This window comes from Coenobita brevimanus, chromosome 92 (assembly GCF_032717465.1).
Source record: "Coenobita brevimanus isolate Jiangsu-jjx chromosome 92, ASM3271746v2, whole genome shotgun sequence".
In the NCBI taxonomy this organism is placed as follows: domain Eukaryota; kingdom Metazoa; phylum Arthropoda; class Malacostraca; order Decapoda; family Coenobitidae; genus Coenobita; species Coenobita brevimanus.
Window position 1 is genome coordinate 6,662,081 of NC_137045.1, and position 11,639 is coordinate 6,673,719.

The window sequence follows — 11,639 nt, forward strand, 5'->3', positions numbered from 1 at the left end:
ACTTCAATACGATGACGTGAGAGAGAGAGAGAGAGAGAGAGAGACTATGTACTTACGAGGTTATTACATACTTCAAAATCGCCGTAGTAACTATGTGATAAAAAAAAAAAAATCGTATCGAAAGAGTTGATGAAGACTGTTTACCCCTTTCACCAAGAGGGTCTTTCCAAATGTGAATTATATTTTTTTTTATGAAGGTAGAAATAAAAGCAAATGTGTCATCATACTGAAGAGATTAATTAAAAGCACCGCACACACACACACACACACACACACACACACACACACACACACACACACACACACACACACACACACACACACATTTCAACCCATACCAACATACCTCCATACACACCCCACGACCGCCCTGCACTCCCCCACCTCGCTCCTACACCCCCACCAACACTCCCCCCTCCCCCCACAAACTTTCATATCTATACCACCCACCCCCACACTTCCACCCGTACCAACACTCCCACACCCCGATCCATACCCCCACCAAACCCACCCAGAGCCCCGCAAACCACGCCAGCAGTTTAACAGACAAAAAGGGAGGGTACCAGCTGCTAATTACAAGACTGTGGCTGAGACCGGTTCTTTCCTCTCTCTCTCTCTCTCTCTCTCTCTCACACACACACACACACACACACACACACACACACACACACACACACACAATCTTGCTACTCACCGTCAGATAAAAAGTGGCAACTGTTCTTGCGCTTGCGACACCTCGGCTTTGTCAGTGAGAAACAATGCTCTATGTAAATACACACTCGCAAATCTTGTAGAAAAACACAAACTTACATGGACACGCATATTTATATATGTTTTTACTGCATATATGAATATATATCATACCGACATTGTACAAGGCGGAGTGTATAATATATATATATATATATATATATATATATATATATATATATATATATATATATATATATATATATATATATATATATCCCATTGGAGCCCAGTGTCCACAGTATTGGACAGAACTGGGAATTTTCAAACCTTAATAAAGTAGGGAACCCCCGGGTACGGACCTATGAGCTTCGCGACGATGAGCCGATAAGCGGAAGGCTGTACGCCTAGGACCCTCCCGGAACAATGCCTCGCCCAGCAACTCAGGGATCCAATGGGTTAAATACAGTATATATATATATATATATATATATATATATATATATATATATATATATATATATATATATATATATATATATATATGTATGTGTGTGTGTGTGTGTGTGTGTGTGTGGCAAGAGGCGTATATTATCCACTGCATCCGCCTGCCCATACCACACCTGTTACCCATCATACCATATCTAACCTTTTTTTACACCTGTCTGCTCAAACAACAGTTCTCCCACATCTGTCACCTACCACACCATACCACAATTTACCTTACATAACAACAACCCCACACCACACCACACCTGCCTCCACATCACAACTGCTCCACACCACATCACACCTGCCTCCACATCACAACTGCCCCACACCATACCACACCTGTCTCCACATCACACCTGCCCCACACCACACCATACCTGCCTCCACATCACACCTGCTCCACACCACACCACACCTGCTCTCTCAACTTTTACCTACCACACCACACCACACCACACTAGCCCCACAACATACCACATCTGTCAACCACCACACCACATCTCCCCTACACCACACCACACCACACCACACCACAACACACCCCACCCGTAATAACAGTCATCGATTCTATCCTTAATTAATGTCACCTGTATCCTTATAGTTAATTAGGGGGCCTTGATATTGGTTCTCGGGGACCACTTATTAACAGTCTTACATATTCTTCCTTCGATTTTCGCGAATAATTATGCTCTGAACCTCTTGGGACGATTTTTTTTTTTCTTACTCAGGGTGACACCGACAATTTTCCTCGACACTAGCAAAACAAGGACGATTTTTCTCACCACTACAAACTCCCGAGGTCAGAGGGGAAATCCATTCACTACGATGATTTCCAGCTGCCGACATCAATAACTGGAATAATTATGAGACCTTGACCTAACATTCTGAAAAGTCTATTGCGTTATGAAGGTCGCGTCACTGAGTTTCGGATGTTACCGCTCACTGTCTCCTCAATTATCGTATGGACGTGGATCGAAACCTATGGTCACGACTGTACTTTTTTTCCTGGATACCGAGCAGACGATTTGATGTAGCTGAGGAAAAACTTTGCGTGGTGCAGGAGTAAACGAAGGTTGCATCTAACCCTACCCGTTCGAACAGCATCGCTAAGAGCTAAATGAAATCGTCTGGTGATGGTAGGGGTGAAATGAGTTTAGTCTACCCTTTGGCGGCTATAGATACACTTGGATATTTCATTCAGCCTGACCTATTACGATTTTAACCTCTTGAATCTGGTGACCATTTTTCCCTTGCTACCTTCAGACGATTTTATTCAACTGAGGGAGGACCTCTATTGATAACGGTGTTGAAGAAGGCGACATTTAACCCTTCCAGTTCAAAAACCTTAAGTTCAATAAAATCGTCTGACCGTAACAAGAATTAAAGAAAAAGTCGCCGGATGGAAGGGGTTAACTTGAGAGAGAAGCATTGTGACCTGCATCTTACCTTAAAAATATCGCAATAAATAAATAAATAAATAAATAAATAACCATCTCCATCACTTCAGCAAAAAACCGTCTGGCAACTGGAAAACTACAGAGGAATATAAAGGAAATCAGGGCGTCTAACCCCTCATTATCCAAGGTCCCCATCGCTGAATAAAATCGTCTGGTGGCAGGACGATTCAAATGAGAGATATCATACAAAGGGCGAAGTGTGTGTGTGTGTGTGTGTGTGTGTGTGTGTGTGTGTGTGTGTGTGTGTGTGTGTGTGTGTGTGTGTGTGTGTGTGTAAAGTTATAGACTGACGTTTGGGGCTATCGGGAGTGTGATTAATACAGGTTGATATATGAGTGTGTGGTGAGTGTGGTGAATGTGGTAGTGTGTGTGGAGAAGTGTGCGTGGCAGGGTAGATTATCTGGGGGTGCAGGGAGGGCATGGCTGGGTGTGTGGTGAAATATGTAAGGTGTGGTGAGTGTGGTGAAGTGTGGCAGAGGGTAAGCTGATATCTAAATGGTGTCATATGGTGAGGTAGACAGGTAAGTATGCCACTACCTGATGTCAAAATCCCTTAATTGACGTCTTTCCTCACTCTAATTTACCTGACGAAAAAACTGAAAGAGAGAGAGAGAGAGAGAGAGAGAGAGAGACAGAGAGACAGAGAGAGAGAGAGAGGAAAGGGGGGAAGCTACAAAAACACAGTAATAATATTTTAATTCATTATACTTCTCATAAAAGCGTCAAAAATACAAACAGTAGATAAAAAAATACAAAAATAAACTACCCGGAAGAAACAAGCATACTCCAAAATAAACAAATGGAACGAAAATATTAATTAGTATACTGAAATTTCACGAGTTCCCCCCCCAAAAAAAAAAAGAAAAAAATTAGGTCATAAACTACCATAAACGAGACTCACGACAGCGATACTACTGCCTTGTGCACCCGGGGGACACACACACACACACACACACACACACACACACACACACACACACACACACACACACACACACACACACACACACACACACACACACACACGACAATTTTCCGTGATTTCGTTCCGTCAGCGTCGTACCTAAGCAACAGTGAGTTTTTTTTTTTTCTACACATGTTCCAAAATTACAGGTTAAACATCTGGAAAATAAGCAAGTTTTTTTTTTTTCTTATCCTGAGTATTCTGAAAATCCGGAGGCGGGGAGGAGGGAAGGGGAAATAAACGATTTTTTATTTTTTAAGTTATAGCATGTGGAAAATGTTTACTGAGAAGGTACAAGACACAAGGAACGTTTGAGGGGAGAAATATGGAACGTTTTTCTTTACCCCTCAACGTTCTGGTAAATCAGGGGTGGGTGGAGGTGGACAAGGAACGTTCTTCTTTACATCTGGACGTTTTGGAAATACATGGGGGGAAATGGGCAACGTTTTTTCTGGACGTTTTAGAAAATCGTAAGGGTAAATATGGAACGTTTTTCATAACAATACGTTTTAGAAATTCATAGGAGGTAATAAGCAACGTTTTTCTTCACCCCTCGGCGTTCCTAAAATCCTGGGGGGAGCGAGGGGAGCGAGGAGAAAAGGAGGGGGGGCTCTCGACCAAACAAGTGAAGGTCATGGGTGTTACGTCGCTGATGCCTCTCGTGTGACTGTCGGCCATAAAGACGAGGAATGGCAGTCAATTGAGGAACTGCGTCGCCATAAATCCTCGTCAAATGAGTCCCCATGTCTTTGTTACGGGGACGGGGGGGGGGGGGGTGGAGAGAAGGGTTCAATCTTGGGCGCTCTTTTTTCTTCTTCTTTTCTTCGTAGGGGACGTGCAAGCAACAGAAAAGAAAATCGTGTCGTTTTAGGAGTGTGTTCGTGCCTGTGTCGCAAGTGAAATGACATAAATGCAGGAGTGAGTGTCTGCTCGCCTGACCTTCTCGTGTGTCGCCAACTCATACAGCTGCCTTATACTACAATTCATATTCTCCAGTTTAAGCTGCCCTGCCCTCGTTCATCTTACATTCTTACCTACCATACAACAATCTCTCACCTGCCCCAAGTAATTTCTCACCTGTCATATAACACTCACCTGCCATTAGCAATTTCTCACCTGCTTCATGATAATTTCTCACTTGTCATATAATAGTCTCTCACCTGCCTTAAGTAACTTCCCACCTGTCATATAACAATTTCTCACCTGTCTAATAATAATTTCTCACCTGGCCCGCTGTGTGTCCTTCACCGCCCTCACGCCATCTCTTTAATACCTGTCGCTTTATATATCCGATCATCAAGCTAGTTACTTCCTCCGCATGAGATTGGTGGAAAATTTTCGCTGTTTTGAAGCTGATTTCCCGTAGCTCAGTAACATAAAATAGAAAATACTAAGGCCTTACATCCTTTCCGCAGCACTTCTTCATGCCCAGCATACTAATGTTAATCTCCCCTTACAGTTCAGCAATCAAAATGGAGAGACGACAATTTTAGGCGAACTTTAATCAGAAAGAGAACAGTTACCTATAACATGTTTATCATAACCGAACACAAAATCCCTAACCCCTTTCAGCTCAGTTGACGGCTAAGTGCGGTCTGACTGGAGGGCCTATACAATTAACATACAAGTAGACTCATTCCCGTACCTCATAACTAAGGTTTATCAGAACTTGAAGCGCAGGTGTTTCTCCTCTCCTCTACTTTCCCTCCCTCCCTCCCCCCTCCTCTCTCTCTCTCTGTCTCTCTCTCAAGCCCTCATTTGCCTTCACCAATCCTCTTCCCTCCCTCTCTCTCTTCAGCCCGCCCTTCATGCCACCCACTCATCCTTCTCACTCCTCTCCCCTCCATTCCCCTGCCCAGCCCTCTCCCTCCCCCCTCACTCTCTCCAGCCCTTCCTCCCCCTCATCCCCACCCCCGAGGCCCCCTTCTTTACACGGCCCATAAATCCGTGAAATATTAATGGGTCAGGATGGGAGGCGGCGTGAGTACTCGGCTCCCTAGTGGTTCGTCGGCCCTCCCACACTACAACATGGCCGCCGTCTCTCTCTCTCTCTCTCTCTCTCTCTCTCTCATGTTTCTGCCGTTAACTTGTTGCTCTAATATTCTCACTCCCCCCGAGGCTCCCCACTTTGTTTTCCTCGCTCTTTTTTTTTTGTCAGCGATACGTAATTTTATGATCGCTTACTGCCGTTCTTGTGTGTGTGTGTGTGTGTGTGTGTGTGTGTGTGTGTGTGTGTAGTTATGGTTTACAGAGGATAATTCAAGCCAGTATTTGTTTTGGACTCGCTCGTTAGTTACTTTCATTTATTTGCCGGTGTAATAACAACTTTGGATACATACCGCCGTGCATGTCAGAGTTACAGGACCTTTCTATTGCCCAGAATGAGGAGAGATAAAGTAACCTGTACCTTAATTGCATCCTGTGAAAATCTGGTTTCTTTTATACGCACAAATTTGACGCTCGTAAAGGGCAATTGAGAATGCTAATGGAGTATTGTTGAGGCTCGCTTGCCCGCGTTGGATACTGGGTGTAAAATTGTGGTCTGTAAAATGGACCAGATTCCCGGCAGCTGAGTAACGTGAAAGGAGGTTTAATACACAGAGATGAGTGTTGAGAAAGTGTTGTCTTAGAGAGAAGGTTCCGAGATCAGTACTTGGGAGGTATGGAATTAAGGGATGGACGTTTGATGATTGTGGTGTGTGTGTGTGTGTGTGTGTGTGTGTGTGTGTGTGTGTGTGTGTGTGTGTGTGTGTGTGTGTGTGTGTGCCCTCTATAACATATCAGCAACACTTGTCTTCCATTCATGCGAAAATGAGAGAACCAAAGTCAAAGAACCTGCAATAACCGTCGCTTCCCCCCCAAAAAAAGGTTGTCGAAAAGAAAGCTAAAATCATGATACGTGCAGGTGCAAAGAAAGCAACAAAATACAGAGACAGAGTTAGTGTCGAGCAATTGTGTCCATGAAAGATCGAGAGTACGGGTTACTTCTTGCATCAGACGGTTATGTAAAGGGAGAGAGATTCAAGCAGAGACAGATCACGCGAACAATGCGACAGAGGAGATGTATGAGCTGCGATGAGACACACACCAAAGGAAAATCAGTGAGAGGAGAGAGGTTAACGAGACGAACAGCCATTGACTTCACCTTGTTTAGACTTCTAACAAACGCTCTTTGGTGGCGATTCATTACGAGAAGAAATCAACAACGACGTGTACAAGCGGGAAGAAGCTGGTCTGCACTAGTTACCTGAGCTACAATGAACAATACGTAAGGTAAGAAACAAAAAGTGTGGTTACCAGCCGATTACTGCAACATGTAATTCCATTTTTTCTTTTATCTATTCAAGCTGGCGATGTTCAGGGATGTAGGGAATTACAACAAAAAAATACTGCTGATAATGATATAAAGAGCCGAAATGATACAAAAATTAATGCCTGATAAATCGGTCAATTACAGTACTTTATGTATTTTTCGATGGAGCAAATGGTGTGACAAGGGATAACTGGGTAACCTGAGTTAACCCCTGAGCCCGTCTCTGACCGCTGGGTTGTGTCAGTGAGGGGGGGGAGGGGGAGAGGAAAGAGGGGAGCTGGACCCGCTGGGGGAAGTGGGTCGGGGGAAACAGATAAAAGTTAAAGGACACAAGAAAAGGAGTAGGAGGTCATGAGACAAGAGGATAACTGCAGAGGATCGATTGGTTCCTTCTGGGCATCTCCCATTTAAGGTGGAGGCTAAGAAGAAGGGCGGAGGGATAGCAATTAACCGTATAACCAAATTTTTCAGAGCTAAACAAATTTCCATGGTGACAGCCTAAATTTAATACTAAAATGCCTCCCCCAGCAGTGAAGTAGTTTAAGCGCTACGATCAAAGGAGGGTGAGGGCGAGGTTATGTACACCAGGAGGACACGGGTGGTTGAAGGGATACTGAGAGGCAACAGTGAGGTGGCGAGGGGAAGAGAGGGTGATGTGGTGGTAGGGAGGGTGAGAGTGGTGTAGAGTGGGAGAGCGTGGCGTAAAGGGTGAGAGTAGTATGAAGCATGAACGAGCAGTAAGGGGTGTGGAATAGTGCTGAAAGTGAGAGATCGGGGTTTTAGTTCCATTAAAACTACAAAATAAAATACAGACATAACAGTGCTTCTCGCCCTCAGCTTCCAAACGCCCTAAATCTAGTACGAATACAGAGGGTGCAAAACTTCAGTCCCCGTGGAGAATGACGAGCCAAGAACATCGTATTTACCGCCTCACGAGTTTGTTTTGACGGCCTGAATGATAAGTGAATGTGTGATGGCCATTTCTCCTGCGATGCCGTTGTCCTTTACCCCAGTAGTTTGAGGGTATTGCTCTGGTCACGTACAATACTGAGAGGTGAAGGAAAGGACGACAAGATGGTAATAATGATGATGATGATGATGATGAAAACACTAAGAATAAAATAACATTAAAATTAAAAAGATTATAATAGTAATAATAATAATAATAATAATAATAATAATAATAATAATAATAATAAAAATAATGATATCTGTAGTGGTGGTGGTACTAGTAGTATAAGTAAAACATCAAGCATATCAACAACAACAGGGCTGATGTCAAACAACCCACATCCTCGTATATTTCCCAAACATCCTCTCCAATAAATCACACCAAACACCACAATATCATCCACACTAACAAGACGAAATCTATATGCAGTAGGAGACCATTCAACCATCGCTCATTTACATACAATCTGGCCATCAACTTGGAAAATACCTGAATAATTATGTGAAACGTCTCTTTTTTTTTTTTTTGTTCAAATGGTACAGCTGCAACATTTTCAGAGAAGATATACGGGAATATATTATATAAAAAAATGGAACAAGAAAATGTGAGATACCTTTAACGATCCTTGGTTTAGCTTATATACTGTATTTAATTTCCTGGACAGATTTTTTTTTCTCTCTCTCTCTCTCTCTCTCTCTCTCTCTCCCAGGAATTAAGAGTGGAAGAAGTGAAGGAGAGGGAGCAAATGAGGGAAAAGAATGAGTGAGGTGTGTGTGTGTGTGTGTGTGTGTGTGTGTGTGTGTGTGTGTGTGTGTGTGTGTGTGTGTGTGTGGATGCGGCCACTTGGCTACACAGTGGAGCTCCTCTGTGTCCTGTGAATCAAGAGGGGGGGGAGACAACACCCAGGGAGGGGATGGTAGGGGGAGGCAGGGTGTAGGAAGGTGGAGGAGCGAGGGAAAACAGGGTGAGGGGAGGTAGGAGGAGGCAGGGGAAGGTGAGACAGAGGGAGGCAAAATAGGGTGATGCAAGGTGAAGTAAGGTGAGGCAAGGGAGGCATTGTGGGGGAATGCAAGGTGAGGTAGGGTGAGTAGTGGAAGGTGAGAGAAGTATGGTAAGGATACAGGTGGGTGTAGAGTGAGGCAGGGTGATGTGGGGTGAGGCAGGATGATGTTCAGTGGGGCAGGCTGCATTAGGGTGAGGTATGACAGAATAAAGTGCCATGAGGAAGAGTGAGGTAGGTTACAACATAGTGTTATTACCTATCTATCCATCTATGTTCGTGTGCAGGGTAAGGAAAGGTGTATAAGGTGTGCAAGGTGAGGGAGAGTGAGGAAAGGTGATGAAAAATGAGGAAGGGTGATGAAGAACGAGGAGGAGTGATGAAGAATGAGGAAGGGTGATGAAGATTTAGGCAGGATAAGACAGCGTGATACAGAGTGAGGAAAAGTGAAGCAGAGTGAGGCAGAGTTAAGAAGGAGGAAGAGTGATACAGAGTGAGGCAGGGTTGTGGTGGGTGACGGTGGCAAAGTCAGAGTGAGGGCAGAGTGAAGTTGGGTAACAGCCGAGAAAGGAAATGATTTGGTCATCCTACTTCTAAAAACCCAAACAAGATCAAAGAAAACGAAGAGAGGGGTGACGGAGGGGAGAGAAGGGAGAGAGAAAGGCGGAAGTCAAAGGGGGGAGAAATGCGAGGAAGAGAGAGATGAGAGAGGAAAAAGAGAAGAGGGGGGAATGAGAGTGGGGGTAAGAGAGAGGTGGGAAAGAGAAGTGGAGGGAGGAGAGAAAAGGGAATGGGACGCGAGAGAGTGGAGAGCTGATAAATAGATAAAAAGATAGATAAATAAAAATAGAATAGTGTGAGAAGGTGGGTGACCAGAGAGAGAGAGAGAGAGAGAGAGAGAGAGAGAGTCCAGAGAGCGTCACCCACTCTAGTCTAGTTAATGATCCGCCCACCCTACTCTGACACACACACTCACTCCCTCTCTCCTCTAAACTCCCCCCCCTCTCTCTCTCTCTCTCTCTCACTCTCCTTACCAACATTCTCACTCTACTATATCTATCCATCATTTTACCTGTCTATCTATATCCCTCGTTAAATCACTAACACTTTTTTTTTTTTTTACTTTTCATTTCAATACTCCTCCCAAATATCCCTCTCTCTAACACCCCCTGCTTCCCCCTTTCTATAATTTTTGTCCCTCCTTCCCTTTTTTCTATAATCTTCGTCCCTCTCACCCTATCATTTCCTCCTTTGAAAACTCTTCTCCCTCGCTCTTGCATTTTCTTATTTCGGCAATCAATCTTCCACAAAAAGAGAAAACGAAAAACAATCAGTTAAATTAAGAAGTATTAAGGCTTCAAGATGATGTTAGAAAAATGTCCCCAAAGAGCAGTTTTTAAACATATATTAATCTCTTTAGTCCAATGTTTTTTTTTTTTTTTCGTTTCTTTCTATCTCCAAACGCCTTTATTAGGATTAGGACAGAATGTTCGGACTGGAAGTGTTAGGTCACACACACACACGTCACTGGACTGAAAGGAGTTAATTCCGACCCTGAGAGTCTGTCACGACCACACTGCAATAACTCTAAGGCTGAAAGTCTGGCAATGGGAACAAAAGCAGACAGATAAGGCTGACAGACAGATAAATGTGTAAATAAACAGATAAACAAACAGACGGGCAGACACATACATATTTAGACAGCTAGATAAACAGACAGACAAGATAGCTACATACACAGATAGATAAGAATAAAGACAGATTGACAGATAGACAACCAAATGGCAATATGACTCTCCGGCAGAGTTTCCCTGAACAAACTAGCCCCGACTCCAAATATTTTCATTCCCCTTTCAACTGAACCTCCCCATAATTTCCAGAGATAAGGACCCAACCCAGCCATGACTTCCGTTATTCCCAGAACATTTCCTTGCCACAGTCGGTCGCTCGAAATGGGCAGGTCAGAGGGGCGGCCGAGGGGGTACGACGAGGGGGAGGGGGTAGAAAAGGTCTCAGAGGTGGGGAGAAAAGGATATTACGTAAAGAAAATGAAAATAAGAGCCAAGAGAACTAGATATGTTGACAATAAATGGATAAAAAAAGGAAAAACTTAATAACAAGTGACATGAAGAGGCAATGGGAAGGTGTGCACAGGAGAAAGAAAGAAAGAAAGGAAGAGGAGAGAGACAGGGAGGAAGATGAAGAGGAGGAGGACAGTTTGTGAAGTGGAAGACAGAGAGGAAACTGTACTATAGGAACAAGAGGAGAAGTGGTAGCACGGGAGGAGGAGGAAGAGGGCACGAGAGAAGGAAGCACGGGAGGAAGAGGAAAAAAGAGGGGGGTGCGACGGGGAGGAGGGAGAGGAAGAAGGCACGGAGAAGAGGAGAAGGGAGAGGCACTGAAATATAAAAACATATGCCTGGGTATAAAACATGGAAGAAGAGCAGGATGGCAGGAGGAAGAGAAGGAGGGGTAGGAGGTGGAGAAGAGGGAGACAGAGGAGAGGAGGAGGAGAAGAGAAAGGTAGAGGAGAAGGCAGAGGAGGCTGGAGGAGGTGAGGGAGGCAAAGGAAGAGGAGGAGGAGGCAGGGCGAACATCCATTACTGAAGCGTATAATCTGAGGGTCATAAAGCAAACAGAGAGGGGAGTGTGTGTGTGTGTGTGTGTGTGTGTGTGTGTGTGTGTGTGTGTGTGTGTGTGTGTGTGTGTGTGTGTGTGTGTGTGTGTGTGTGTGTGTGTGTGTGTGTGTGTGTGTGTGTGTGTGTGTGTAA